This window comes from Otolemur garnettii, unplaced genomic scaffold (assembly GCF_000181295.1).
Source record: "Otolemur garnettii isolate 467f Iridium unplaced genomic scaffold, OtoGar3 scaffold00087, whole genome shotgun sequence".
Classification (NCBI taxonomy): Eukaryota; Metazoa; Chordata; class Mammalia; order Primates; family Galagidae; genus Otolemur; species Otolemur garnettii.
Window position 1 is genome coordinate 5,780,216 of NW_003852482.1, and position 7,567 is coordinate 5,787,782.

Consider the following 7,567-nt stretch of genomic DNA (forward strand, 5'->3'; position numbering starts at 1 on the left):
CTTGTGGTGGGCTCTTGTGGTTCTGAGGCAAAAGGATTGCTTGTGCCCAAAAGTCTGAGGTTGCTGTGAGCTATGACGCCACATCACTCTATGGAGGGCAACAAAAGATTCAAGAAAAAAAGATTTGCACATAGTCATGTACTGAGTTAGGTAAAGTTAGGACTAAAGCCCATATGACTGTTCCCCACTTATCTTTATCATCATTGTGATGACATTATTCTCTTGGCTGTGTGACTTAGATGAAAATGAGCATTTTGGGGGCCCCTCCCTCTGTCACAGGCAGCTGCTACATTAATAGGGCCACAGTGTTGCTGGAGTCTTAAGAGGACAGCTCTCTTCTTGGCTGTCCTGCTCAACCTCACCAGGGCTCAGGAAGCCTTGCTGGACCTTGGACACATTGCTTAATCTTTCTGAGCCTCTGTTATAACTTGATGGGGCAGACAAACCCACCTCAGAGCACTTTCTTCTAATGCTTCATCTTTGTGAATAGTCTGCAGTACTAAAGGGGGAAGTTGGGTGTACTGAGGCTTATTTCGTTGATGTTTTTAACTTTCACCAGAATGAAACTGAGGTATTCCTCATAGCTTTTTTTTTTTGGAGACAGAGCTTCAAGCTTTGCAATCTCCAACTTTTGGGCTTAAGTGATTCTCTTGCCTCAGCCTCCCGAGTAACTGGGACTATAGGTACCTGCCACAGTGCCCGGCTATTTTTTGGTTGTAGTTGTCATTGTTTGGCAGGCCTGGGTCGGATTCAAACCTGCCACTCTTGGTGTATGTGGCTGGCGCCTTAGCCGCTCAAGGTGCCAAGTCTCCTCAAAGCTTTTAAGACACTTTTATATACGTTAGTTTCTTTGTTGTTTCAGGCTTTGTTAATCCATTTGTTTCTTAAGGTATTGGAGTTACACGGCATTTTTCCCAGGTGAGGAATGAGACAGCTAAAGTGTCAAGTATTTCCTGTGTTCTGGAGTGTGTGACAGGAGCTTTACCTTCAGAAATGCCTATGAATTAATTAATTCTATTCTTATAGTGAGAAAAATGGCAGGTATTGTACCATTTGACAGCTGAGGAAAGGACGGCAGCAGGAGGGAAAGTGACTTGCCAAAGTCACCTGAGTTTTGCATCCCTCCCCCTCCTGGCCTGGAGTCTAATGCTGGTCTGCTTTTGAGTCCATACCTAACTTGGAGGCGTCACCACTGTCTTCGGCTAGAGCCTGCTTTGGGATTTCCCTGGGGCTTTCCAGCCTCTCTGTAGGACTATTAGGTAGCCCCGTGTCTGCCTCCGGATTATGAAGCAACTTCTGCTTTCTCAGTTGTAAAAGTGGCTTAAAAGCACATTTGCTGAGAATCTACTTTGGAGAAACCTTTCACCAATGGCACAAGAGTGGGAAGTGGCCCTTATGAGTTCAAATAGTTTCTTTCTTTCTTTCTTTTTTTTTTTTTGAGATAGAGTCTTACTATGTTGCCCTCGGTAGAGTGCTGGGGTGTCACAGCTCACAGCAACCTCAAACTCTTGGCTCTTGGGTTTAAGTGATTCTCTTGCCTCAGCCTCCCAAGTAGCCGGGACTACAGGCACCTGCTACACCACCTGGCTATTTTTCTGTTGCAGTTGTCAGTGTTGCTTAGCTGGCCTGGGCTGGGTTCGAACCTGCAGCCTCGGCATACATGGCCAGCACTATAACCATTGTGCTAATGGGAGCTGAGCCAAGTTCAAATAGTTTCATCCCCCTGCCCACTACTTGTCCACTTGCCCACCCAGCCCTGGCTGAGTGTCCCTGAGAGTGCTACAGCTGCCGAGGCCAGGAAGGCACTGAGAGGGTAGAGGTACAGGTGCCCTTGGGAAGTTGACAGTCCGGCCATGCATACTCTCCATGTTGGAGGCAGTGTGAGCCTGAGCTGGAGGGCAGAGGCCTACCTCATGGCCCCTGGGTCTGCACTGCTGTACTGGACTGGGCCCCTCACTTCTCTAGTCCTCAGTTTCCCCTTCTGCATAGAGAGGATGGAGTCACTGAGGCAGTGTCTGCGAGTGTGTGCTGCAGGTCCTATAGCTGTGCTGTGGGACAGCTCCACGTAATAGATGTGGGAGGTTGGGCCAGTCACTTCACCTTGTCTAAGTCTCAGTTCTTTATCTGTCAAATGGAAAAAATCATGACAGTACCTAACTTATGGTGTTGACGGAGGGTTAAATGAGATGAGGCACATAAAGCATTTTGCCACAGACTGGACGTTAAGAAATGCTCAGTAAACCTTAGCTTTATCCTTGCCCAGGGTCCCCCTCTGCTCCAAAGTGACCATTTCTTTTCTTTCTTTCTTTTTTTTTTTTTTTTGAGACAGAGTCTCAACTGTGTTGCCCCTTGGTAGAGTGCCGTGGTGTCACAGCTCAACAGCAACCTCAAACTCTTGGGCTTAAGCAGTTCTCTTGCCTCAGCCTCCCAAAGTAGCTGGGACTACAGGCGCCTTCCACAATGCTCAAAAAAAATTTTTTTTGTTTTGTTTTATTTTGGTTGTAGTTGACGTTGTTTGGCAGGCCGAGGCTGGGTTTGAACCTGCCAACTCTGGGGTATGTGGCTGGTGCCCTAGCTGCTGAGCTATAGGCACCGAGCCCAGAGTGACCGTTTCTTTAAAAATAGCATTGTGAGCCAGGCTCCGCGGCTTGTGCCTATAATCCTAGCACTCTGGGAGGCCAAGGTGGGTGGATTGCCTGAGCTCACAGGTTCAAGACCAGCCTGAGTCAGAGTGAGACCTTGTCTCTAAAAAATAGCTGGGCATTGTGGTGGACACTGTAGTCCCAGCTTCTTGGGAGGCTGACGCGAGAGAATTGCTTGAGCCAGGAGTTTGGCATTGCTGTGAGCTATGATGCGATAGTACTCAACCGAGGGTGACGAAGTGAGATTCTGTCTCAAAAAAAAAAAAAAAAAATGTCAATCTGGTAAGTAAAATTCAGGCGCCAGCACTCACAGAAGGGAGGTCCCTGACTCTTGAGGTAGTTTTCCTTCTTTGTCTGTTCTGTGTCTCTGTCCCATCTCACCCCCACCCATCATTTGACAGTCCTGAATTCTAGGAAATACATTTTTGCAATTAATAAACCTTTGGAAAGATCAGTTATAGGAAGAATAGATGGCATTTCATTTCAGCTACACCTGTGGCCCCCTTGCATGCAGGTAAGCCAAGGAAAGTCCAACTTCTATTATTTCTTGAGTCTTTCTAGAAGGAATGAGCCTTTGCTTTCAGGCTATGGTTTATGTCAAGTCACAGCAGGGCTGTGTTTTTGCTCCATCTCGATAGCACCTCAGTTTCTCCTTGCAGGGTGACTCTCAGAACTAATTAAACCATCTTTGTTCAGCTCTGGAGGTAAAATGATCATAATGTGTTGCTTTTGTTTTGTGACAGTTAAAATACCATAAGCCATTCGAGGTCCTCATGTATAAGTAGCTGTGTTGAACACCACAAGCAGGGTGATTTTATGCCCTTTATTTTTCTTCCTTGATTAGCTTTCACGATTAAAATAATTTCAGACATCTTGCTATGTTGTTCTGAGTTTTCTGTAACCCTTGCTGCCTGGAAATTTCTGATAGGTGAAAGTAAATGGCGTAGTCTCCTTCCAAGTTCCTCAATGCAGCTAGCATTCAGCACAGTGCTGTTTGCAGAGACCAAAGCTGGGCAACCGTCTGTTTCTTTCTAATCATTTGGTCCTGGAGCAGCAGAACCACACTAATTTGTGCTTCTGCCTCAGCTTGTCAAGAGCTCCTTACAAATGTTAATTCTCTGAGCTCATCCAAAAATCAAAGGCACAGATCAAAAGCATGCTTTTCTGCGTGATCTATCCTTGCTTTTTCTGTTCATGGGGAGCTTTCTCTATTAATTACTCTAAATATTCAAGGTTATAAAATGAAGTTTTTATGTGTGACAAGATGAGAATTGGGCTGGGCACTGCCCTATGTTATAGGAAGCCTGAAATTGCTTGGCCCCAGCTTGGTATGAGAAATGCACCTATTTTTGAGGAAATCACATGATCTAAAATCATTTTGGGGAGCATGTGAGTCACTATCACCAGGAATGCTGGGGACTGTAGCATCTTCAGGTGATGGAGAGAGAGCTGGCCTGACACTGCCACAGACACTCTCCGTCCTCTGGGGCAGGCCGTTCTCCCTCTCTGGGCCTCTTACTCCCTAACCCCTGTAAATTGAGGGCCCTGCAATGGAGCAGTGGGGTCCAGAGCTTTTTAAAATCATAAGTTCAGGCTGGGCCCTGTGGCTCTCGCCTGTATTCCCAGCACTCTGGGAGGCCAAGGAGGGTGGATTGCCTGAGCTCACAAGTTTGAGACCAGCCTGAGCCGGGGTGAGATCTTCTCTTGAAAAATAACGGGGTGTTATGGCGAGCACCTGTAGTCCCAGCTACGTGGGAGGCTGAGGCAAGAGAATCTTTTGAGCCCAAGAGTTTGAGGTTGCTGTGAGCTGTGATGCCATGGCACTCTATCAAGGGCGACAAAGTGAGACTGTGTCTCAAAAAAAAAAAAAGCTCATAGGTCACCTAACATCTGATGGAAGCTCTGTGGACCTTATCCCCAGGGAGAAAGATACATTATGTGCAGGCATGTTTCTGCCAACTAGAAATTTCTACTACTGTGTGATAAAGGATAATTTGCCAACACTCTGGGTTTTGGAAAGATCATATAGAATCTTAGGAGTCAGAGTGATCAGGACTTAGTTTCTCCTAGTTCTTTCAGATAATAGGTCCAAGTTAACAGTAATCACATTCCTAGGGTTTTGTAAGGATTCTATGAAATGATGCTTGTAAGCCAAGGGTCCTCAGACTTTTTAAACGGGGCCAGTTCACTGTCCCTCAGACTGTTGGAGGGCCAGACTGTGGGCCCCAGGACGAGTTGGCTGCTGAGCAGGACAGGCAGTGGCAGCAAAAATGCCCGGTGGGCCAGATAAATGTTTTGGGCGGGCCGCATGTGGCCCACGGGCCATTGTTTGAGGACATCTATGTAAGCTGTTTGGTATGATGCCTATGTAAATAAAAAGGGGGAAAATCTTTCCCTTCTGGGTGAGGTTTTTTAAAAATTACATACAGCAAAATTGACTTTTTCGGGGGGGTTATAACATTTTATGCATTTTAATGGGGAGATCTCTATCACCCTGGGGAAACCTTCTTGCTGAGCCTTTTTAGTCAAACCCTTCTCCCACCCCTTGCAGCCATTGATTTGTTTTATTTTGGTTTTTTTTTTTTTTAAAGTGCTGAGGTTTCCCATGTTTATTTGGCCTGCCAGAGTAAAAGGTTTTTTGGTTTTCTCACTGATCACGTTTCAGCTTCTAGGTTTCCCAAGAGGTGACGATGAGCAAGCCCATAGGCAACAGGGCAGAGCGTGAGGATGGCAGTAGCAAAGCAAGGTGGTTTTGTTCTCAGTTGTTTTGTGTTTTAGGTCCTTGGGGAGAAGGTGCTGTAAATGAAGCCCTTTTGAAACTACACCCGACAGAACAAAGATAATATATGGGAAAACAGGGAGGGGAGATGCATTTAAAAGTAATTTGCAAGTCAGTTACTCTAATCGAAGTTACTGCCTGAGAAACAAAAATACACAAACGTGAACTTGGTTCTGAGGCTGCCCCAGGAATGAGGAGTCCCAGGCCTGGAGTAAAAGCGCTCAGCGACCCCTGACCTGCAGGATGGGCTGCCTGATCTATTTTCTATCTGTACCATAGCTTTGCCTTTGCCAGAACACCACACGAGTGTGCCAGCGTAGCACATGACTTGTGGAGATGGGCTGTGCTTAATCTGGTGCTGCCTTTGAGATTCATCAAGCTATTTTCATCTCTAGTTAATGCCATAGTATTGCTGAGTAGTAGTCCATTATGTGGACATAACAACTGCTTATCTGCACGACAATATTACCTTGGTTAACTAGCTTTATTTGCTAGAAATAGACAAAGATGGCACGGGACCACTAAAAATCAAACAAGCTAATTAGAAAATGGGCAAAGGTCTTGAATAGACATTTCTCTGAAGAAGATACACAAACGGCTAGTAGACACATGAAAATACACTTATCATCACTAATCATTAGGAAATGAAAAGCTAGGATACTACCTCATGCCCCTGAGGATGGCTACTTACAGAACACAAAGAGTAGAATTTCCAGATGGCTGGACATGTGGAGCTTCCTGGAGGGTGGCACCCGGGGAGGGCATAGAAGCTCCCCACCCCTTCCCCACACTTCCCCTCCACAGCTCTTCATCTGTAGCCTTTGTAATATCTCTTATAATAGACCAGTAAATGGGAACCAGATGGAACAAACAGACTGGCTGCTGTTTTCAAAAAGGTTTGCCAATATCTGTGTGTCCCTTCCAAGAGATGGGCTATGTATCTGCAGCAAGCAAGAATATAATCACAGGGTCTCAGAAGGGACTTGACATTCCACCTGACATGCTTTAGCCAGTGACTCAGCCAGAGCTCTTTTCACTCCCCAGTTTGCTGCAGGCTTTGCCATTCTGCCAGGTGGGGATCTGGTTGCCTTGGACCTGAGCTTCTCGGGATACTGGGTTCCTTCAAGGACCCTCACAGAAGAGTTTGCCCAGTGCTGCCCTCTGGCAAGCTTTTCCATCAGTGCCAGCAGTGGCCGATGGAAGTCCTGGGGCCTATATGTAGGGTCTAGTTGAGACCCTGCTCTTGGTGAGTGTTGTAGCCAGGTACACGGTCTGTGCCTGGTGTGTGTCGGCTCTTTGTAAGGACTCTCGCAAGCTTCTCAGGGGCTTCCATCTGAGGGCTCTGCCTGGATACCGTCAGCATACTTACTCTGAGTTGACAACACAGATGGCATTTATTCCACCTTCTGGCAAGATTCCAGGCTATCACCACATTCTTGAGAAGGTATCACCAGCTTGCGGGAGGGGAAGAGAGAGGTGGGGAACCTGCTGCCTTCTGATTTTAAGATCATTCTTTGTGAAGCACCACAGGAGGCATTGTTTTTTTGATGCTAAGATACTCAACACATGTAAGAAGTATTACTGACTTAATAATGTTTCTCAGCGACTCGGTGCCTATCTCAAGTGGCTAAGGCACCAGCCACATATACCTGAGCTGGTGGGTTTAAATCCAGCCTGGGCCCACCAAACAACAGTGACAGCTGCAACCAAAAAATAGCTGGGCGTTGTGGCGGGCACTTGTAGTCCCAGCTACTTGGGAGGCAGAGGCAGAAGAATTGCTTGAGCCTAGGAGTTGGAGGTTGCTGTGACCTGTGATGTCATGGCACTCTACCCAGGGTGACAGCTTGAGGTTCTGTCGCAAAATAAAAAAGAAAAATGTTTCTCAGGAGAAATATATATAATACACATGTTGATTTGAAAAGTAAAGCTGTGGCTGGGCGTGATGTCTCACACCTGTAATCCTAGCACTCTGGGAGGCCGAAGTGGGAGGATCCCTGAACTCAGGAGTTTGAGACCAGCCTGGGCAAGAACCAGACCCTGTCTCTACTTAAAATAGAAAAACTAGCTGGGTGTGGTTGTGGGCACCTGTAGTCCCAGCTACTCAGGAGACTGAGGCAGGAGGATCCCTTGAGCCTAGAAGTTTTTT